Genomic DNA, 25,537 nt, shown 5'->3' with positions numbered 1-25,537 from the left:
ATGTCTACAAAAATGACTCCAGTTCTGCTCCTGTTACAGCTGAGTAGTCACTTTGGTTCTGGAAGTTGTGGGAAGGTGCTTGTGTGGCCAATGGAATACAGCCATTGGATCAATATAAAGACAATATTGGATGAATTAGTCCAGGGGGTTATGAGGTGACTGTTCTGAAACCCTCAGCTTCCATTTTTCATTATGTTAAAGAAGGATCTGCTATTTAATTTGAGATTTACCCTACAACAATATCTAGAAATGACTTAGAGGTTTATTTCATTGAAACAATCAGGAAGGTGATTTATGAGCTGTCAAAAAAAATCAATTTGGAGTCACCCATAATTATTGTGTTGTGGTCTATTTGATTCTTGAACTTGAGGAGAATTTGTTTTATGAACGTCGCAGCACCATTATTTGGTGCATAAATATTGATAATTGTTATGTCTTGTTGGTGAATGGTTCCTTTTAACAGTATATAATGTCCTTCCTTATCCCTTTTGATTAATTTAGTCTTGAAGTCAATTTTATTCGATATGAGGATGGGTGACTTCAACACACCTCTCTCACAATTGGACAGATCCTCCAAACAAAAGCTGAATAAAGAAACTATTGAACTCAATATCACAATCAACAACCTAGACTTAACTGACATATATAGAATATATCAACCATCATCAAGTGGATATACTTTTTACTCAGCAGCACATGGATCCTCCTCAAAAATAGACCATATATTATGCCATAGGGCAACCCTCAGTAAATATACAGGGGTGGAGATAATACCATGCATTTTATCTGATCATAATGGAATGAAACTGGAAATCAATGATAAAAGAAGGAAGGAAAAATCCTACATCACATGGAAAATGAACAATATGTTACTGAATGATCAATGGGTTACAGAAGACATAAAGGAAGAAATCAGAAAATTCTTAGAGATAAATGAAAATACAGACACAACATATCGGAATCTATGGGACACAATGAAAGCAGTTTTAAGAGGGAAATTCATCGCTTGGAGGTCATTCCTCAAAAAAAGGAAAAACCAACAAATAAATGAGCTCACACTTCACCTCAAAGCCCTAGAAAAGGAAGAGCAAAACAACAGCAAATGTAGCAGAAGGCAAGAAATAATCAAAATCAGAGCGGAAATCAACGAAATTGAAACAAAAGAAACTATTGAAAAAATTAACAAAACTAAAAGTTGGTTCTTTGAAAAAATAAATAAGATCGACAGACCCTTAGCCATGCTAACGAAGAGAAGAAGAGAGAGAACTCAAATCACTAACATACGGGATGGAAAAGGCAATATCACAACAGACACTACAGAAATACAGAAGACAATTAGAAATTATTTTGAAAACCTGTATTCCAATAAAATAGAAGATAGTGAAGACATCGATAAATTCCTTAAGTCATATGATTTACCCAGACTGAGTCAGGAGGATACTCACAACTTAAACAGACCAATAACAATAGATGAAATAGAAGAAGCAATCAAAAGACTTCCAACCAAGAAAAGCCCGGGACCGGATGGGTATACAGCGGAGTTTTACAAAACCTTTAAGGAAGAATTAATGCCAATACTTTTCAAGTTATTTCAGGAAATAGAAAAAGAAGGAGCTCTGCCAAATTCATTCTATGAGGCCAACATCACCCTGATTCCGAAACCAGACAAAGACACCTCAAAGAAAGAAAACTACAGACCAATATCTCTGATGAACCTAGATGCAAAAATTCTCAATAAAATTCTGGCGAATCGGATACAAAGGCACATCAAAAAAATTGTGCACCATGATCAAGTAGGATTCATCCCTGGGATGCAAGGATGGTTCAATATACGGAAATCAATAAATGTTATTCACCACATCAATAGACTTAAAAATAAGAACCATATGATCATCTCAATAGACGCAGAAAAAGCATTCGACAAAGTACAGCATCCCTTTATGTTCAAAACATTAGAAAAACTAGGGATAACAGGAACTTACCTCGACATTGTAAAAGCTATCTATGCTAAGCCTCAGGCTAGCATCATTCTGAATGGAGAAAAATTGAAGGCATTCCCTCTAAAATCTGGAACAAGACAGGGATGCCCTCTCTCACCACTTCTATTCAATATAGTTCTCGAAACACTGGCCAGAGCAATTAGACAGACGAAAGAAATTAAAGGCATAAAAATAGGAAAGGAAGAACTTAAATTATCACTATTTGCAGATGACATGATTCTATACCTAGAAGACCCAAAAGGGTCTACAAAAAAACTACTAGAACTAATAAATGAATTCAGCAAAGTGGCAGGATATAAAATCAACACGCATAAATCAAAGGCATTTCTGTATATCAGCGACAAAACTTCTGAAACGGAAATGAGGAAAAACACTCCATTCACAATATCCTCAAAAAAAATAAAATACTTGGGAATCAACCTAACAAAAGAGGTGAAAGATTTATATAATGAAAACTACAAAACCCTAAAAAGAGAAGTAGAAGAAGATCTTAGAAGATGGAAAAATATACCCTGTTCATGGATAGGCAGAACTAACATCATCAAAATGGCGATATTACCAAAAGTTCTCTATAGGTTTAATGCAATGCCAATCAAAATCCCAACGGCATTTCTTGTAGAAATGGATAAAGCAATCATGAAATTCATATGGAAGAATAAAAGACCCAGAATAGCAAAAGCAATTCTAAGTAGGAAGTGCGAATCAGGCGGTATAGCGATACCAGACTTAAAACTATATTACAGAGAAATAGTAACAAAAACAGCATGGTACTGGTACCAAAACAGGAGGGTGGACCAATGGTACAGAATAGAGGACACAGAGACTAATCCACAAAGCTACAACTATCTTATATTTGATAAAGGAGCTAAAAGCATGCAATGGAGGGAGGATAGCATCTTCAACAAATGGTGCTGGGAAAACTGGAAATCCATATGCAACAAAATGAAACTGAATCCCCTCCTCTCGCCATGCACAAAAGTTAACTCAAAGTGGATCAAGGAGCTAGATATCAAATCAGAGACTCTGCGTCTGATAGAAGAAAAAGTTGGCTCCGATCTACATATTGTAGGGTCGGGCTCCAAATTCCTTAATAGGACACCCATAGCACAAAAGTTGATAACAAAAATCAACAAATGGGACTTACTTAAACTGAAAAGTTTTCTCTCAGCAAGAGAAACAATAAAAGAGGTAAATAGGGAGCCTCTTGTACATTGCTGGTGGGACTGCAAACTGGTGCGGCCAATCTGGAAAGCAGTATGGAGATTCCTGGGAAAGCTGGGAATGGAACCACCATTTGACCCAGCTATTGCCCTTCTTGGACTTTTCCCTGAAGACCTTAAAAGAGCGTACTACAGGGATACTGCTACATCGATGTTCATAGCAGCACAATTCACAATTGCTAGACTGTGGAACCAACCCAGATGCCCTTCAATAGATGAATGGATAAAAAAAATGTGGCATTTATACACCATGGAGTATTACGCAGCACTAAAAAATGACAAAATCATAGAATTTGCAGGGAAATGGATGGCACTAGAGCAGATTATGCTTAGTGAAGCTAGCCAATCCCTAAAAAACAAATACCAAATGTCTTCATTGATATAATGAGAGCAACTAAGAACAGAGCAGGGAGGAAGAGCAGGAAGAAAAGATTAACATTAAACAGATAGATGAGGTGGGATGGAAAGGGAGAGAAAAGGGAAATTGCATGGTAATGGAGGGAGACCCTCATTGTTATACAAAATTACATATAAGAGGTTGTGAGGGGAATGGGAAAATAAACAAGGAGAGATATGAATTACAGTGGATGGGGTAGAGAGAGAAGATGGGAGGGGAGGGAGGGGGGATGGTAGAGGATAGGAAAGGTAGCAGAATACAACAGTTACTAATAGGGCATTATGTAAAAATGTGGATGTGTAACCGATGTGATTCTGCAATCTGTATTTGGGGTAAAATTGGGAGTTCATAACCAACTTGAATCTAATGTATGAAATATGATATGTCAAGAGCTTTATAATGTTTTTAACAACCAATAAAAAAAAATTTAAAAAAAAAAAATAAATAAAATATTAAAAAAAAAAAAAAAAAGATAACAAATAACCCAATCAACAAATGGGCCAAGGACCTGAACAGACACTTCTCAGAGGAGGACATACAATCAATCAACAAGTACATGAAAAAATGCTCAAAAAAAAAAAAAATCAATTTGGACACACTTTTCACTGTTGCAAGAAATGGTATGGGAATATTCTGAGTACTTTGAGACACTCTGTAAAGATGTAGTTTTCAACAAGAATCTTATGACAAAACTACGTGGATCCAAGTTTGATGTCATTCTTGCAGATGCATTTGGTCCCTGTGGCGAGCTGCTAGCTGAGCTACTTTAAATACCATTCGTGTACACTCTTCACTTATTGTCTGGCTACATGTATGAAAAATATAGTGCAGGACTTTCATTCCCTCCTTCCTATGTGCCTGTTTTGTCATAATTAAGTGACCAAATGACATTCATGGAGCAAAGACATGTTGCATGTGTTTTATTTTGATTTTTGGTTCCAAACATTTAATGAGAAGAAGTGGAATCAGTTTTACAGTGGAGTTTTAGGTAAGCCCTGTTTTCTAATAGCAATGTAAATTCCAAAATTTGCCATGTCTTTGAAAGTGAGCCTGAAGGAATATGAAATCATATAAGTTAATCTTTTAAAAGATTAACTTTAGGGGCTGGGATTGTGGCTCAGAGGTAGAGCGCTGGCCTAGCCTGGGCAGGACCCGGGCTCGATCCTCAGCACCACATAAAAATAATGGCATTGTGTTGTGTCCATCTACACCTAAAAAATAAATATTAAAAAAAATAAGAAGGACTATAAAGAGATACTTTAAAAAAAATATTAACTTTAAAAATATTTTACCACAATAATACATTAAACTCAAAACATGAGCAAAAAGCTTAAATTGTAGAGTCAGTTTGAAATCTTTGGACACAACAGAAAGTCACACACACACAAAATAAACCACTGAGAACTTCCTTAGGGAGTCTCACATATTTATTACCATTTTACTATCCGTTTGGTTTCATCTTCAAAAGCAGTAATTTTAGATGTCACTGAATGTCTTCATGAGTATAGACTATAGATTGAGAACCTCTACAGATATTTCTGGAACAATCATCTCTGTAGCTTTGAGAAAACTGTCTTCATATTGGTAGGTTAGTTTCCTCATTTATAAAGTCAATTATTTTGTTACTTTTTTCATCTTTCACATTGTGTCTTTCTTATATGTCCACATGAATATGAGCAATAAATATATATACATAAATATGTATACACACACATTAGCTTTATTAAATCACACACACTTTTAAACATATTTGGCTTCATTATTAGAAGTTCTTTCAGATACTTACCAGACATATGCATTTCCACCTGACAACTTTCTAATGTCCTATAGATTTGTATTCTTTTTCCTGTTCAGGACGACCCACTACATTTTTAGAGACAATGTCAAAAGCAGATATCTAGTTCATTAGAACCTATTGGGATTTGGAATTTCCTCGCCCAACCCTACCAAATGTTGATTTCATTGGAGGACTCCACTGCAGACCTGCCAAACCTCTGCCTAAGGTAAACTTGTTTCCATTTAGTTGGTTCTGTTGTCCTTGAATTTTCACCAGAAATGATTCTCTGTTCTCACTCAGAATGTCTCATTCTGTGGGGAAAAAAAAAAAAAAGTTATAGTAATGGTGTAATGAGACCTGCAGATAGAAATTCTTATGTGTCTATGCCACGTAAGTATGTGAATTTCACTTTTATTACAGTAGAAAAGAAAAGCCTGGGGGACTTTTGAGGATGAGGTCAGTTAAATGAAAGTCTTCATTATTCAGCATATAAGAAAATATTAGTCATATATAAATTATAGTGAAAATATAATTCAAATAAGTGACTAGCGTGTACCATAGGAAAGTTCCAGATATGCAGAGAAATAAAGTAGTATAGACTTTGCTCTCAATTTTCTTACATTTTACATTGAAAGACAAACTGTGAACAAGAAAGACAAAGTTTTTGAAAATATTATAATAAGGAAAGACCACAGGTATTTCTTATCTACCCCAAGCCTATAGGGGAATCTCAGGAAAACTCCCTCAGAGAACATGGGTCTCCACACCTTAGCTGACTGGAAAAAAGAGATGGAGAAATATAAACTTCACAATTAACAAAGAGCATAAATTTAACATATTTCAGGAATATCTATTAATTTGAGCTACATGTATGTGTAGTCTGCATTTAGCTTACAATTGTTAAAAAAAATTATAAGTATGTAGGATAATGTGGCTTGTGAAAAACCTTAAGAATCTCATGTATTTTTAGCAAATACCACACTTTTATGATTCTAATACATAGCACGGATTTTTTTTTCACTTAAAAGAGATTGTGTGTGTGTGTGTGTGTGTGTGTGTGTGTGTGTGTGGTTCTGGGGACCAAACCTAGGGCTTTGTGCAAGCAAGACAAGCACTCTACCAACTGAGTTATATCCTCAGTCCCTGAGAGACTCTTTTTGTCTACCCTTTTATTGGCAGTAACATCGCATTTTCTGATCTCATTGAACATTTTAAATCCAAATATCTGTTTTTAAAGCCAATCTTTGAAACTATCTGTGGATATTCAATTCCCAAAGCACACCTAAGAGTATTGGAAGTTCTAGGCAGTTTAATTATATTTTTTAAAAGATTTCTCCATTTATGTTAAGGGGAAATGACACTGTCAATAAAAGGGGTAAGAGAGGAGGTCCAGAAAGAGAACAAGAAGGATGAAGAGCAGGCTAAGTGCTGGGTGAGGGTCAGTGGATAAAAGATTACTAAGAACAAACATCAGAAGTTAAGGATATTCTGGCCAAAATGGTATCACAAGATTCTTCTTGAAGATAGGGCATGGTACTCCAACATCACAACTGACAAATTTCCTAGTGTTCCATTTAAGTGCTTTTAGTGATGGCACAGACATCAACATCACAGTCTTGATGATTTCTTAGAGCAAGACATGAAACCAGCCAGCTTCAACTGGTGGGAATTCTTTAGAGAGTCACAAAAAAAAAAAAAAATCTGGGAAGTCAGGATATCATTCCCAGTGGTCCATGACAGAAAGATAGCAGAAACAATGGACACTTTAGTTTGGTGAGGAACCTAGAATTGAAAATTCAGTAAGGATAAACACAACATGGCCCAGTCCAATTTACAGGTTAAAACAACACAAACGGTGTATCATGGTATTCCATTGAAACATAAAATTTACCTACAACTACTCAAATCCATTTCTGAACAATGATAAATAAAGTAAGGTAATACTTCCTGATAAAATATGCTTTGTTTCATTGGATTGGTCAGATTAGTTTCACAAGTGAAGCAAAAATGGAAATTGACCATAATGACTTTGGGGTTTGCTTTGCCAGATCTCTTCAAAAGGAATCTCATATTAGAATTCTAAAAGCCTTCTGAAGCTGGGAAGCCTGGAAAGCCAAGTTCGACTTCAATGCAAAGAGCACTCATAATGTTGTTTCCAAATTGTGCAGAGATTAAAACAAGAGAAGTCAATAAATGTTTCATTTCCATTAACAAAAGTGTAAACTACAAATTTGTTACATAGAAAAATAGCATAAAACAAAAGAAAAAGGGATGCCTTGAATCATGAAACTAAAACATCAAATTCCAGCAAAATCTCAAACAAGAACATCACAAAATACTATAATTGTTCTTTATCAGATCATCCATTCCCAAATCTGCTTCATCTAGGGTTAGCAGGTTTATGAAACTGCAGAAGTTAAAGATCTGACTAAAGTCCATTTGACAAGAAAATGTTTTGTGACACATGTTTTCTTACAGGACTGTTTTGTCATTCAATAATTTCTTATGTTTCTTTTTTTTTTAATAGCTAGAATTTATTGAGCACGAAGTACTTTAAGTGAATGCATTAATTTAATAGGACCAACCTAAAATAGTATCTACTATTTTCTTCCATTTTTCAGATAAGAAAACTAGTTTAGAGAAGTTACCCAAGGTCACACAACTAGTTAAGTGACAAAGCTGGGGTTTTAACCTAAGCAATCAATCTTGAAGTTTCTACTGTCCTTGATTTTCTTTTTTTTTTTTTTAATTTTTTATTGTGGGTTGTTCAAAACATTACAAATTTCTTGACATATCATATTCCACACTTTGATTCAAGTGGGTTATGAACTCCCACCTTCACCCCATACACAGATTTCTTATGTTTCTTAACACACCCAAATATAATTAAGCTTAAAATCCACATGTAAAAATTAAATAAATGCATACTTAATTGTTTCAGTAGTTAGTCTTATTTAGAAATGGGCTACACATCTAATAAACATCTATGATTAATTTAATTTGTATATAACTAAGGTATCAAATAAACAAAAAAATTTTGGTAACTGGTTTTAGGAAGACATACTATAACAGCAACAATACTATACTAGCCCTCATCTCAAGTTATTTCCTTGTTAACTATTTGTAACCATAGGTGACTAGTAAACCCAGGGAGAATAAATATTTAGCTCATATTATACTTATGTTGGTAAATGAGAAAAACATCTGTTTTTAGTAAACCAATAACATCAACTAATCACATTTACCAAAGATTTACTAAGTCATGTGATATTGAAAGAATTTGGGTTTTTCTACATTCCTGTTAATCTTAGGTATGTTTAATTTATGTAAGTGCTCATTTATCTCACAGTGAGTTGAAATAGATTATCATATATATGTAACATGTAACATACAGGCATACATACACATAAATAAATAAACATGTAGACACAGAGAACCTCTAACTTTCATTCTAAAATTTTAGTCACAAATCAGGCAACACAAAACTCACTGTTATTATCTCCACATAATGTTTCAGTTAAATGTGTTTCTGACAAAAATACAACAAGGTAAAATTTTTTGTTCAATATGGGTTAAAATTTCATGGAACTAAAATAATCTGTGAAGAAGGATTTTAAGGGAGGTTGCATTTTAGGTGAGGGAGACAAGACATCTTGTGGCCCTCTGAGTGACTTTGAAGCTCATCTAAGGGGACAACATATTCAGTTTATGTTTAATTAGCTGTTTTCCTTTCAACCTCAAGTAGTTGCTTTTGGAGGATCCTGAGTTCCTTGAGAGCCCTTGCTTGAGACAGAGGAACAAGTGACTGTCAATGCAGGAACAGAGGCACTAAAGAGGGAAGTGAAAAGTGCAGCTTTGGGCACAGACGGAGGGAGGAGGTAGGACCTTGAAGGAGACATAGCAAAGGGTGCAAGGGACCTGAGGGGAACAATGACATGTTAAAGGAAGAAGAAACAGGAGATGGAAAGGGAGAGGTCACCAAGGAGCAGGTTTGGGGATATCTAAAGTTTCCCTAAATAGCATTAAAAATCCAAACTGTCTGTACTAAAATCATACCAACAAGAAAGAAAGCAGAGGGAGTTGTCAAGAGCACAAAGTTGGATTTCCTGTGTGAAAAATAAAAGTGTTCTGGACATTGTTTGCATAAGAATGTGAAATACATGCATGTGTAATACTACAGAAGTTTAAACCTTTAGAAATGGTTATAACTATTCATTACATTATGTATATTTAACTTAATTTTAAAAGAGCCAAATATAATTCCTGTTAATACTTGATTTCTCTCCTTAAATAGTTGCACCAAACCTTACAATAGTCTGTGTTCTGCCTTTGCTCTGTTGTGATGGAACAAATTCTTTCCTTTACATGAAATGGAAGACTTTGTCCAGAGCTCTGGAGAGAATGGTGTTGTGGTGTTTTCTCTGGGGTCAATGGTCAATAACATGACTGAAGAAAGGGCCAATGTGATTGCATCAGCCCTCGTCCAGATTCCACAAAAGGTTAGACAAAGTGCCCTAATGGTGGAGAACTATTGAATAAGTAGCTATTTAGTTGTCTTAAACTCTGTAAATGTTCTGATTATAGAAATTTTCACTGTGAAAGGTTAACTGTCATGATAGTGCAAATTTTTCTCAGAAATCACTTTTAAAACAAAAATATACACAGCAAGTTCTAAAATTGCATGAAGGGTATACTTGATTAACAACATTTTGGCATTAACATTGTGCTCAGAAAGAAATATATTTTACAGGTGCAGTATGAAATATATTTTACAGGAGCAATATTGCAGGTAAATACACAGTAACCTCCAAATTCTGCCCTGTCATTTCCTCCTTTTACTTGCAGAATTTCTGAGGACACTACACACTACAGACATAATCAGCATGGAGTTAAATATTAGACAGTAAGTTCATCAGTGTCATATCACTAGCAGGTAATAAAAAGTCTAAAGAGCATCATACAGCATCATCATCCTATGTAATGCTGGCCTTGATTATTCCCCTAAATATTGGATGGGGCTTATATTAGTTAGAGAAAGGAAGTCCAGGGCTCACCAACCCTGAGTCCAGGTGTCCACCAAACCCAGGAGACTTAGTTTGTCCTGGTGGACATGGCCCTATTAATTTCTCAAGAAGGAAGATATAAGAGAAAAGATGGAGATCTGAACATGGATTTAGAAACTGTGACCATACAAGGATCAAACACTAATAACCTGTGGAAAAAGTGGTTATAAATAATCTTCACATATCAAGAAAATGTTAATATGAAATTTAGCAGATGAGAATTAGTATAAAATACAGATTTCTAAAACAAAATAAATATGTAATTTTTTACAAATTATGCTCTAGTTTATAATTATTAATTTCTTAAATATTAGTATTTGATAAACTCATTTGTCTAATCTACTACTTATATGAAGCTACTATTTGTAAGACCTTGATTAAATATAAAAATAAGTACAGGAAAATTATGTCCTCCCTTTACATCTCCATATCAATAGTTCTCATTATTTATTTTCTCTTGATGTCATCTATCTTTCATTTGGTATTTAAGTATGTGAATTCTTTCTTCATCTCTTTAACATTCTATAATTTGAAATTTAACTCAACTAATAAGAGGTTTGCTTTACCCTAACAGATTATATGGAGATTTCATGGTAAGAAACCAGATACCTTAGGACCCAGTGCTTGATTTTGCAAGTAGATTCCCCAGAATAACCTTCTTGGCAAGACTCAGGAGAACAAATCTCAGAAACATGAGTAACAGCCAATCAGAAAGATAATAATTAAGTAAAACAAAATTATGAAAATTTAAGAACATTTAAGAAAATTGAAGAAAAATTCAAATTAAAATTTTCAATTTTAAAAAATTTCCTTTTAGCCCTGGGGAAAAATAAATACAGAGAAATTGTGGGCATTTTATTACATAAATTCGCCTTCTTTATGGTCATCCAAGTATCTTTGTTTCAGTGATAGTTACTTCTCACAGAGAGTTTTTTAGTCACTTCCTGGATTGTCCCTTATCTTCTATTTCTACAATTTTACACCTAACCTTTGACCTACAATAGTATTATCTGAAATGCCAATAAAAAATAGCCCTCAGTCTTTTATTACAACTGACTACATGTTCCATGACAAAAACAAAAACAACAAAAAAAGAAACAAAAAACCACAATTTTTTAAAAAAAATTTTTTAAGAAAAAAGGGTAGAATTTAATCTTTATTTACAGGACACTGTATGATATGAAATTCCACATAGAAATTCAAAACCCATGTGGAGGACACACTTCATACAGTTTGGTACTGTTCAAGTACAGTTTTGTTGTAAAAAGTGCTACAATAACAAACCACATTTACAAAGCGTTCTTAGCAGAGAAATAGTAAGACAAACTTATTCCGAGCAAACTACACAATAAACTTTATGTCTCAGTGGTGTGGCCAAGAAGCTAAAATCCCAGGAGTCCTGTCCTGAACTTGGAAGGTACAGCCTTCAGAGGTAGTTTCTGGCACAACATTCTGATCGTCTTTTTTTTCTACTGAAAAATACTTCTCAATCAAGTTTAAAATCTTAATCATGAAGTTATATTTCCTAAGGAAGTGTAGTCACTGCTACCTCTGATATCATAACCACAAACAACCCACTCCCTGCTACACTGAACACCTTCATAGCATGCTCAGGGACGTCATTGTTGTTTTAATTGAACACATAAACCCAGGTCCCCTCTTATGTTTGCACAGGATGGTTGTCCTACCCAGCATGTGCTCCTTTAGTTTGGCCAGGTGACAACCTTGTTTTCATTTTTCAGATCTCACGTAACATACCAACTCTTCCATGTAGTCTTCACTTACCTCACTAGTGGACATAGGTGCCTCTTGCCCCAAGATTTGAAAGTAATTGCAATATAGATCATAGTTGTAATAATCTACTACCTAGAAAACTATCTTTAGTGTTTTATATTATATATTTGACACTTTTTTTTCTGACATAAATAATTTCCCTTGATTTGTTCCAATCCTAGGTCATCCAAAAACCAAAGCTCTCATAACTCATGGTGAAACCAATGGCATCTATGAGGCCATCCATCATTGGATCCCTCTGGTGGGCATTCCCTTATTTGTGGGTCAACCTGATAATGTCATGCACCTAAAGGCCAAAGGAGCAGCTCTTAGATTGGATTTTATTACAATGACAAGTATAGATTTACTCAATGCATTGAATACAATCATTAATGAACCTTCGTAAGTATAACAATTTTTTCAGTAAAGTAATATTTATAATTAGGTACCCTTGACAATGAAAAAAGATTTATTCTTCTTTTGAGTCTAATATTAATAACTAAAATTATTTAATTCTTTGAAATGTGCTTTTATTTTCAACCAATCATTTTACATTGCAAATTATCTTACAAATTTACTTAATTAAAAGTACTAGTTATTAGTACATTATTTAACGTGATACTAAAAAATTTTTACTGTAAAGCTAAATATAAAGAACACAGTTTTTACTAATATGACAAGAGAAGAGAAGGACAATGCAGTTGAAGAAATAAGATACTTCCATTTGATACCTAAAATTTCCAAAACTACCACCTTTTTTAAAATCATATATACTTATTTGGTATGGCCGAATAATTTGATATATGTATGTAATATGGAATGACCTAATCAGGGAAATTTTTATTTCCATCTTCTTAAACATTCGTAACTTCTTCTGCTAAGAACTGTCAAATTCTTCTAATTCTTTATAAGATGCATCAGAAATTGTAAACAATAGTTACCTACTGTGCTTCAGAAGAGTAGCACTTATTCCCTTCTATTTAACTGGAGCTTGATATGTGCTTTTCAATTTTTCTGCAGACCCTCTTGCTCCTATACTTCCTGGCCTCTAGTTACTACTCTTCTACACTCTACTTCTATTAAATCAACTTTTTAGATTTCCACATGTGAATAAGAAAATGCAGTACTTTTCTTTTGGTGCCAGTTGATATGATTTAGCATAATGGCTTCCACTTCCATCCTTGTTAGTGAAAATGACAATATTTCATTCTTTTAAAATCCAGCTGTGTGTGGATATATATCATGTTTGCTTCTGCCATCACTGAATAATGAACACTTCAGTAGATTTTATAGCTTGACTATTGTGAATATTGCTGCAGGTAAACATGGAAGTTCAGGGACCTCTTTGATAAACTGATTTCGTTTTCATTGTGTTAGTATTCAGTAATGCGAAAGCTGAATCCTATGGTAGTTCTATTTTCAGATATTTGGGGAAATTCCATGTTCTCTTTGCCATAGTGGCTGTACAAATTTGTATTCCTGTCAATGGACTATAAGAGGCCCCCATCCTCTTCTACTCCTCCAGCATTTGTTATTTTTTGTCTTTTTGATTATGACCATTCTATCCAATGAGATCATCTTTCATTGTTGTTGTTGTTGTTGCTGCTGCTGCTGCTGCTGCTGCTGCTGCTGCTGTTGCTGCTCTTTTGGCATGTTGAAGATTGGTGTTTTTTCAAAGTTTGAGTAGAAACCTACAAAAGAGTTGTGAAATCAGTCTTGTGGATTGATTGTTGTTTCATTTACACTTCACTGATTGCCAAACAAGTGGCAGGATTTTAAATTCCTAGCAGCAGTGTAGGAGATTTCCAGTTTTTCCACATCACAGCTTAAACTTGTCATCATATTTTTCTTTTTTCTTTTTGTACCAGGGATTGAACTCAGGGGCACCCAGCCACTGAGCCACATCCCCAGCCCTTTAGAGACCACTAAGTTGCTTAGCATCTCGTAGTTGCTGAGGCTGGCTTTGAACTTAAAATCCTCCTGGCTCAGCCTCCTGAGCTGCTGGAATTACAGGCATGTGCCTCAGTGCCTGGCCCATCTTCTTTTTATTACACGCATCCTAGTGGTTATGAAGTGGCATCTCATTGTGATCTTGATTTGTATTTCACAGGTTGATTAAAATGATGAATGATTGTTCATATGCATACTAGATATTCATGTTTACTCTTTGTAGAAACAATTATCCTAGTCTTTAAATCCTTTCTTAATTAGGTTATTTGTCTTCTTAATATCACACTGTTTATAGTCTTTATGATGAAGACATCTCCATCATGAGATATTTGATTTACATGTATTTTCTTCCATTCTGAATAGATAACTTCATCACTTTTGTAATGGTGCACTCTGTAAAACAAATACTTTCAATTTTGATAAAATATATTTTATAATCAAATTTCCCCTTGATACAACAAAAATTGTTCCATAATATGTGTAGTGCTTAGATTTCTACCATCAAGTCAGTATTGATTATGACTACCAATACTCATTATTTAAGGAGGGTATCACCTATAGGGATACTTTGACAATGTATTATCAAAAAAGAAATTCGTAGCAATTTTGAATGGTAATAGTAAATTAAAAGCAGATGAGAACAAATAAAAATAAACATAATGCAAGTTGGAAAAATGGTAAAGAAAATATGAAATAAACTGGTATATTTAAATATGAATATATCAATATCAACATTAATTATTAATTATTAATGAGATCATTAAAAGATAAAGATTATCAGACTGGATACACTTTTTTATAAAATTTGCTTAATTTCATTTCCTAGAAAGGCTATAAGTAAAGAGATAAAATATTTCAAGTCTCAATCAAGCTTTTGCAGCTGGCCATGGTGGTACATGCCTCTAATTTTAGTGATTTATGAGACAGAGGATTGTGAGCTCAAGGTAAGCCTCAGCCACTTAAAGAGACCCTGTCTCAAAGTAAAATATAAAAGGATTAGGTGGTAGAGCACCTCTGAGTTCAATAATCAGTACCACAAAATAAATAAATAAATAAGCTGTTGTAGCTATATTAATGTCAATAGAGTAGACAAAACTGACTAAATATAAAAAGAATATTTCTTAATTTATGAGTCATTCAACATAAATTGAACCTACTAATAAAATCTTAAATAACAATATATGTAAATGCACAAATCTATAGTCATAATGGTAGGTCTTTTAAAAACTTTTATTGATAACACAGAACATAATGGAATATAATATTTATACTTGAAGAACATAATTAATAAATGTAACCTGATATGTGTGGGTATGCCATGAAACTGACTTAGTAAATTAGAAATTATTAGAATTCAAAAATATATTTACCAGCCATATTGGAATTAAATCAGAAAACAAAAATGTAAAGAGAAAAGTTAACTCAATAAACCTCTAAGTTTGGGAAATTAAGTAATATACTTCTAAATAATTTAGATTCCACAAAGAAATCACAATCATACTTCCATTTTTATCTCAGCAATATCACTCCCAGGCATATAAGCAACAGAACTATATGAATATGAAAACTATATGAATATGAAAACTATATGAATATGTATTTTGTATATACAAAAATATATATAAGCATTGGTGAAATTTAACAACCCAAATATCCATCAATCATAATATGAAGAGAAAATCTGTGTCAATGACATATAATGGAATATTATACACCAATGGAATTAAACAACTGCCACACAAATTATAGACACAAATGAGCATGTACAATACTATTCCCATATATAAACAAGCAGAACTAATCTATGGTATTATCAGTCAGAAAAATGATTACTTGGGACTAGGGCTGTAGCTCAGTGGCAGAGCGCTAGCCTAGGACAAGTGAGGCACTGGGTTCGATCCTCATCACCACGTAAAAATAAACAAATAAAATAAATGTATGCTGTCCGTCTACAACTACAAAAATTTAAAAGAAAAGAAAAAAAAAAGAAAAGTGCTTACTCTAGGGAAAGGAATAATAATGCTAAACAAGTCCAAAAAGAAGGAGTACTTTTGAGCAGATGTGAAATCCAAAATCATGATCTGACTAGTATATACAATGGCATCTTAAAATTTCCAGCATTTTTGTTATATTTCACATTTAAATTCTTATTTTAAAAAAATATATAATGCATTTTAAAATTCTAGGGATACAGGTCACATAAACACACAACACAGAGGAGCTGCCTAGAGGTGCTATCCTTTCTGAGAGATAATGTTTAGACAAATGCATCAATTAAAAGGTAGAAGAAACAAAACTTTGGGAAGTTTCAGGGAAGTATGCTGTAGGAGAGGAGAGGGAACAGAATGTTCAAGGTGCCAAGATGAGAACATGTTTGATGACTTCATGAAAAGCTAAAAGAAAACAATATTCCTGTAACAGAATATGCACAAGAAGAATGATAGGAGGAAATGTTTCCTGTATGTGACCTTTTGTGGTCCAGTAGTCCAAAGAATATATCTGGATATGATTCTAAGTATGATGATAAGGGAAAATTTGGGGGCAGGTGCTGTCACAGTCTGGCATGACTACTAGGTGGAAATCAGACAGTAGAGGGCAGTAAAGAAGAGTAAAAACAGAGACTGATTGAAAGTCATTTCACACACTATGATAATTTCTCTTCAAAGACTTCAAGATGATCATCTCATTTGTATTTAACTATGTTATTTATAGTGCTTAGAATGAATTATTATCATTTTCTCTGCTGCAAAAGATTTCTCAATCAGCCTTCCATTTTCATTTTGGAAAATATTTGTCAATAAGAAAATTCCAAATTAAAAGGTAAACATTCTACAATGATCTAAACAAAAAACACACAAAGTCTATGGCTATTCTTTGCATTCAGGCCTTTGTTCATGGCAGGAAAGTGCTCTACCACTAAGCTACATCCTCAGCCCTTTTTGTTTTATTTTGAGACAATGTCTTGCTAAGTTGCCCAGGCTTAGCCTTGAACTTGTTATTCTGCCTCAGCCTCCCAAATAGCTGGGATACAGGCCTGTGCTACCAAACTGGCCCTTCTGTGGCTATTCTATGGCACTTGTTTAGATTCAGTTTTATGAGCATTTCTAAAAACCTTTCATAGACTTAATATACTTATGCAAACTAACTTGCTTTAAATATTCGTGTCTTATGGTTTGTTGAATATTTACTAATAAAAAAATTCAAAAAGAACATTTAAATGTTTTATAATTATTTTCTAGTTTGACAGGGGAAAGATAAACTGTAAGAGTTAGGATTTTTAATACACATTTACATTCCCTAGGACCAGGGTCCAAATTCATTATTTTAAATGTAGTTACTTATCACAGAGAATTCTCCAAAAACTTCCTGGAGTGTCTATCTCCTTGTTCTGCAACCTTATACCTACCCCTTCTATGTACTGTAGGGGTATTTCAAATGCCACTGAAAAATAGATGTCCCTTTTTGTTATCTGTGACTCTATTTTCTATGGGGAAAAAATTCACAATCTTTATCATGAAGTCATAATATTTGACACTATGGAAAAGCTTTTTTTCTTCCTCTGATTTGGGCACCACTTCACCCCACTTCCCTGTACACACTACTATAATATTCAATGACATTGCTATTTCTTTAAAAGAATGCATTTTGGGCTGGGGCTGGGGCTCAGCAGCAGAGTGCTCGCCTAGCATGTGTGAGGTCCTGGGTTTGATCCTCAGCATCACATAAAAGTAAATAAATAAAATAAAGGTATTGTGTTGGACTATAACTAAAAAATAAAATATTTTTTAAAAGAATGCATTTTAACATGAATCCTCCCACCCCCCCTTTTTTTTTTTTTTTGCACGTTTCTGATTTTATCAGTATATGCTCGTCCATTTTTTCCATCTACCAATCTTGTATTCCTTGTTCAAGTCTCATGTCGCACATTACCTCTTCCATGTAGCCTTCACTTTCCTCGCAATGGTGTTAGGTGCTTCCTTCCCCAAAACATGAAAGCAATTGTAATGCAGTTGTATATATATTGTATGTTTTCTAGGAAAAAAAAAATTGCCTCTTTTGGTGCCTAATAGTGTTCATTTCTCATTTTATTTCTAAAGGCCCTTGATCTAAAAGTCTTCTGAATTGACAAAGGAAGCGACCAGCTACAACCAGCAATGTACAGCCAAAAAGCCTATTTGACAATGTTGCTGTGAACTGAGGTTGTGATTGTAACTTCTTTTTATAAATGGTTGTTTGTTTGATTCAAAAGTTTGTGAAGACAGAAAAATAGAGAAAGAGGAAATAGAACTGAGGTCACTAGACATAATTCAATCAACTACCAAAGGATGACAAGATTATCACTTATGTTTTCCAAAACATGTGCCTTCTTGATTTCCCAAATGTTTAACTCTTGGTTCAGCATTAAGCAATGTAAAAATCTAATTTCAAAAATCTTCAAATAAATCTACTTTAATTCTGACATGTGTAATTTCATAACTTAAATGAGACTCATTGGAGCCTTAGCCTATTGATCTGAGATGATCATAAATCTGATGTTTTTACTGTATGCTTTCAGAAACACTATTTCAATAAAATGCAAGTGAGTATAACATATGTTCTTGTCAAAGAAAAGCAGAGCATGACACTACTTAAAAATGGCATGAAAATGTTATTCTGATTCTTGTAGCAGGAGACACTCCTGTATTAACTGAATTCCACTCCAATTATCTAAAGGTAACTGAGGTTTTCAAAGGGAGAACAACTAGGAAGCAAAATGAGACAATAGGTAAGTGAAAAGGGGGGAGACCAAAAAGGTTCTTGAGGATTTTTTGAAATGGAAAATTACAGAATGGGTAAGTGAAAAATTTACTGAAATGGCTTGACTAGTGTGGGTTGGACATTTTATATTTTGGGTTGAATCCCATTTTCTTGGACAAATATTCAGCATGGTAGCTGTGGTCACCTTTATGGCTAAACTTTGGTCATGCATCTTAGCACAGGGTTTAGTCAAGCTCTTTGTGCAGCATGGAAATTTACAGTTTGGGCTGGGATTGTGGCTCAGTGGTAGCGCGCTTGCCTGCATGCATGAGGCACAGGGTTCGATTCTCAGCACCATGTATAAATAAAATAAATGTCCATCAAAAAATAAAAATTAAAAAAAAAAGAAATTTACAGTACACCCCTCATAATATACAAGACACTTTTCCATGGAAATATTGTTTCAGAAGTTCTGAATGGTCTTAACTAGCTACCTACCTAAAACTACGCAACTCAATAAAATATTTAAGTAGAAAGACAAAAGATTTTTACATAGTTTTTTAAGTATGCTGGAGTACTTCCTTTATTAAAAGTACCATTGTAATTGATTAGTAAGACAAATTTAAAGAAGAGACTCTTTCTCTTTAATTAAGATTGACAAGTGGGACCCAGCCAAGTTGAGTTGAGTTCCTCTGAATTATAATATAGAAGTTACCTTATATTGTAGATGTTGCTCTTTCTGGAACATATAAGATCTCTCCTTTCTTAATTTTATTTCCTCATAGGAAATAAATAGTTCCAACTATTTTAACAGCTAAGATATTGATATGAAAAATAGAAACATAATATTTTATCAATTCTTTCTTATATCACATATAAAAATGAATTGAAGATGGAATCAAGAAGCAAATATTGACTGGGTATGGTGGTGCATGCCTGTAATTCCAGCAACTTGGGACACCTAGGCAGGAAGAGAGCAAGTTTAAGGCCAACCTGTGCAACTTATTAAGATACTGTCTCAAAATTAAAAAAAAAAAGAAAGAAAAGAAAAGAAAGGACTGGAGATGTAAGTTCAGTAGTAAAGTGTTCTTTGGTTTCGTACCAAGGAACTCCCCCTGACCAAAAAAAAAAAAAAGCACCTAAATATTGTATGGAACATACAATAAGATCCTATCCCATGATATAGAAAGTATTTTATATGTCCAGAAGGTCTCAAAATCTTATCTTTAAATAGAGATAATTATAGTCTTTGAATTCACAATAAAGTTTGTAAACCACCATGAAAAGAAAATGTGGTATATGTACTCAATGGAATATTACTTAGCTTTAAAGAAGCGTGAAATCATGTCATTTGCAAGTAAATGAATGGAGTTGGAGAATATCATGCTTAGCGAAATAAGTCAATCCCACAAAACCAAAGGCCAAATGTTTTCTCTAATATGCAGATGCTAATTCACAATAGAGGGGGGGCACTTGGGAAGAATAGCATTACATTAGCTTAGGTAGAGGGAAGTGATAGGAGGGAAGAGGAGGGGATGTGGGGTTAGGAAAGATAGTAGAATGAAACAGACAGTATTACTGTATGTATATATGTGACCACATGATGAATATGACTCTGAAACATGTACACTCAGAAAAATGAGAAATTATATCCCATCTATGTATGATATGTCAAAGTGCATAAATGCATTCTACTGTCATGTATAACCAATTGAAAGAAATTTTTAAAATGATTTAAAAAAGAGAAACCAAGTTAAGAGCAGTTCTTTTGCTTGACAAGGTATATGTTTAAACAACTGGATGGGGCTGGGGATGTGGCTCAAGCGGTAGCACGCTCGCCTGGCATGTGTGCGGCCCGGGTTCAATCCTCAGCACCACATACAAACAAAGATGTGTCCGCCGAAAACTAAAAAATAAATATTAAAAATTCTCTTTCTCTCTCTCTCTGTCTCTCTCAAAAAAAAACTGGATGGAACAAAGACTTAATTAGTTGTTTTTCCAAGATGGAAAATAATTTATAGAACTCTTCTTACAGGGGAGGAAAGGGGGAAATACTGGGGAATGATATTAGCCAAATTAAATTGTAGTATTGTGTGCATGAATGAATATGTAACAACAAATCCCACATTAGGTACAACTATAATAATTTACATTATGGCAGTGGTCCATAAAAGTGCCTCTAACTTTGCGTCCTCACCAACATTTGTCATTTTTTGTCTTTTTGACTACTGCCCTCTTAACTGTGGTTAGATTAACTCTTGTGGTTATTGTTTTCATTTGTGGTGAAGGTGTTCCTGCACCCACTATCTGACAGGGTCACAGTGTGGAGGATACTGCAGCAGGGCCACACCATCTGGAAACCAGAACCATGGGGAATGTTAAGTGTTTTGTTTATGATACTTATGATATGGATAATAGGGCATACGTCAATCAATAATAAAAGTACACATTGCCTGAGATTGCAGGAAAATTCCCAGAATGAGACTAAGGATACAATTAAGACATGCCACAAGGTGTGTTTCAATATCTCTCAGGATACAAACAATAGTGTTATTCCTCAAGAAATTCAAGGGAAAAAGATTGCAAATCAAAGTTCCTGAGAAAAGCTTAACAGTTTACAGTAAGCCCCCTGTTCTAAAGCTACAACCTGTGCAACATATATTCCCCCCACTAACAAACCCTCCTCTGCCTTACACAGGAATTCATGATGAGAATGGAAAACACATAGTTAATATAAATGACAAATGGGTTAAGGTGCAAAGCCTTTTCTTTAGTTAAAGATTACAAAGACATAAGAATTGGTGTGTTTTGACCAAGGATCAAGGAAACTCTGTAAGAAAGCAGTTAAGTAGGTCATATGGAAAAAAAGAAAATTACCTCGGAAATTAAAAATAAAAAATGTAAAATTAACATAGACATATTTTAGAGGCACTTCAGAGTAGTAGGCTTTTTAAGTAATAGACTTTCACTATTTTAAGTGTGTTTTACTGGGATTTTAGTTTAGAAGTAAGAAAGCTTACCAATAATCATAAGTATGCTTTAAAGTTAAAGTTGATGAAATAAGTATAGGTAGGCTTTAAAGTTTAAAGTGAATAATAGGTTGGGAGACATGTAGTCTAGCTACGTAGTCTAACACCTAGTGATTGAGGTAAACACGTAAAAGCTTAATCATGATTGGCTAAGGTTACAGGAAAATATTTTAAACAATGCACTCAATATCTTAAGTAATCAATGTATGTCAAAAAAGATTGTAACTCTTGAAAATTATGTAAATCAAAGAAGTTTCAGGCTTTGAAGCTATCCATTAACTACCTGAAAAAAAAAAAAAAACCTGTAAAAAAGGTATAAAAGTAAAGGCCCCCTCTAGAGGCAGCAGATTTTTTTCTGGAGGCTGCTTGTAACTTGCAACCTGTTTTTCCTCTCTCCCCCCACCCTTTTTCAGGACCCCTGGACCCCCTGCCAGGGCTGGACTCAGGCACCTTTGCATTTCTTTAGGGATTAGTGATGAGGAGGATGTTTTCATTTCCTATTTGCCCATTTCTGTTTCTTGAAAAATGTAAATTCAGATCATTTATTCATTTTTAAGCAATCATTTTTTCCTAAAGAGACTATAGACTTCCTCATATGTTCTGGATATTAATGTTTTATAGAAGAAATGATAAATGATAACTATAACAGATTATTTGAGACATAGTTTCCATGGCTTAAGTTTTATGTGTTTAAGTTGTTAAAGTCAAGTTGTTTAAGTATTTTTACATAGGGAAAAGTGCCTCATCAAAAAATAATTTAAGAAAATTTGTCACCAAATAAGAGACCTCATATTCTTTATTTAAAAAAAAAGAAAAATCTCCCTTAACCTCACCTCTCCACAACCACTAATATAATTCAAGTGTCTATAGATAATTATTTAATGCATATTTCAAGAAAATCTAGTTGTACAATATTTAGTAGACTGCAATCAGGTTATTTTACTTAGCATGTTTTTTTTTTTTTTATTTTGTCCATATTATCCATATATAATTACTTGATTCTGTTTTTTGCTGAATAATGTTCTTTGTATGGAAATACTACATTTTACTTATCCATTCATTTCATCACAGACATTTGGTTGTTTTCAATTTTGACTGTTATTAACAAGAATATATATATTCTTATATAATCAATATATTTGTATATTATATAATACAATTGAGTAAGCATACATTTTCATTTCTCCTATATAGTTTGGAGGAGTGGAATTACAGCCTCACGTGTAAACTTCATGTCAGTGAGTAAATCCCAATCAGTATTCCAAACTAGTGGCAACATTTTACTTTCCCACCAGCAATATAATACTGTTTGCATTTCTCTATATCATTGCTAAAACTTGCTATCATATGGGCTCCTCATTATAGCTATACTAGTAATTATAAAATGGTATCACTTCCTTGTGATCTTAATTTTCATTTATCTATAGTTAAAGATTATGAGCATGTTTTCTTGTTTTTATGTGGTATGTGTATTTATTCTTTGGAGAAATGTCTATTCAAATTCTTAAACTCATTAATAAATATGATATCTGTCTTCTTTTTTTTTATTGGTTGTTCAAAACATTATAAAGCTCTTGACATATCATATTTCATACATTAGATTCAAGTTGGTTATGAACTCCCAATTTTCTGTCTTCTAATGTTTCCATTGCAAGGAGTCTGTATGTATTATGGACACAAGTCCATTATAAGATACTTAATTTGAAAATATTTTTTCCATTACAGAATGAAAGATCTACCTACTACAGATGGATATATCAATTTCTTCATAGTGCACTTTGAAGCACTGAAGTGTTTAATTTTAGTTAAATATTTCTTTAATTACCAAAATTTCCAAAATTTTAATGGAAGTGACAAGGTAAAGTGCATAGTGCCATACACATCTACATTCAAGTCAACATTCATCATTACTATCAGTAATTTTACTGTATAAGGAAGTCATCACCCAAAGGAATACTTTAACAATGTATGAGCAAAAAAAAAAAAAAAAGAGTAATAAAATTCAATGGAAAAGTACTTTAAAGGTAAAAAAAAAATAGCATAGAAATGTAATGCATGTGAGAAAGACAGAAATGAATATAAAATAAAATGGTGAATTGAACTGTGAAGGTATTAAAGTTTACATTAATTACAAAAACTGGAATTATTATCAAAGAATGTAAGACCATATTTTTTAAAACTATTTACCTTGTTTATAAGACATTCTGAATTTAAGTATACAAGAAGGCTATAAGTGAAAAGGTAAGAAAATCCTACTTAACCCATAATCAAAATAAGCAATTTTACTTCTAATAATATCATAATTATCATCCAAAATAACAACTAAAATTAAATATTAATATTTTGTAATATTATTTGATGTCTTTCCAATGTATAGCATTTTCAGTTTTATGAATCTACTAAATAATTTTCAAAGTAAACAAGTCTAAAGTAACAAAAAGAAAAAATACACAGAAACAATTGACATGATAAAATGATTTTTGAATACTTTTTTAATAAGACAGAAATTATTTTAAAAATTAATGAATACAAGTGCACATAAGATTGGTAGAACCTAACGAATACAACCTAAGTGATGAATGTGTATTTATGACATAAAACCTTTTAGTAAATTTGAAAAGGTTGAAATCACAAAAAAAATATATTGTGCAGGCACACAGGATTTAAGAGAGGAAAAAAATGAAAATATTTAACTATAATAACCTCATTTGGATATTAATCTAACTACATAAGGAGCCATATGAAAACTTTTATCACACTAGTATCAGAAGCTGGCATGTGTTTAATCAAAAAGGATCTTTCAGGTTACTGAGTGGAAATACACAGCATAAGGTAGAAAAGAAGACCAGAAATAGAATTGTTAGAAGCCATTTCACCACCAATGCCTCTTCAAAAAACATCAAGATGATCATTTTCAAATAGCACATAACTGTTCCACTTACTACACTGAGAATGGCTTACTACCACCAGGTCTAATAGAAAAAAATTGTTTTCCATTTGACCTTCCATTTTAACGTTGAAAAATATTTATCCCCCAGAAATTTTCAACTTAAAGAGATTGTACTATTTTAAATCCATTCTTTGCAACCACCCTTTTTGTTTTAATAATATTTGATCTTGAAATGGAAGTAAATAAATAAATAAATCTCCAACTTAGAAGCCAAGTTTTTCAAGACAACAGTTCAAGAAAAAACAATACTTTTAAGGCTGTCCTATGGCACTTATTTGACCCACTTTTGTAAAACTTTCAAAGAACCTTATAGAGACTTGAAAAGTTAGACCAATTAACTTGCTTCAAAAATTACTGTCTTATGATTGTCCTTTAGAGCTAAAGAGAATGTTATGAGATTATTAAGAATTCACCATGCACAGCCAGTTGAGCCGTCTTCTGGATCTAGTTTGTTGGGCACCACAAAGAAGCTTTGGGTTGCTCCCCAGGACCTCTCATACTTTCAGTACTACCCTTTAGATATGGTTGAGTTTCTGCTGGCCTGTGTGGCAACTTTGACATTCATCATCACTAAACACTGTCTGTTTTGTTGCCAGTTAGCTAAAACAGAAAAGAAAAGGGGAATAGTATATTCAGCCTGA

General features: G+C 33.4%; 1 pseudogene; it reads left to right on the top strand.

Annotated features, from left to right (window-relative positions):
* On the top strand, positions 1 to 25,537 carry LOC114102094 (UDP-glucuronosyltransferase 2B31-like; annotated as a pseudogene).

The sequence above is a fragment of the Marmota flaviventris genome, chromosome 7 (genome assembly GCF_047511675.1).
Source record: "Marmota flaviventris isolate mMarFla1 chromosome 7, mMarFla1.hap1, whole genome shotgun sequence".
Taxonomy (NCBI): Eukaryota; Metazoa; Chordata; class Mammalia; order Rodentia; family Sciuridae; genus Marmota; species Marmota flaviventris.
The sequence above is the reverse complement of the archived record's forward strand: the minus strand, read 5'-3'. Positions and strand labels throughout refer to the sequence as shown.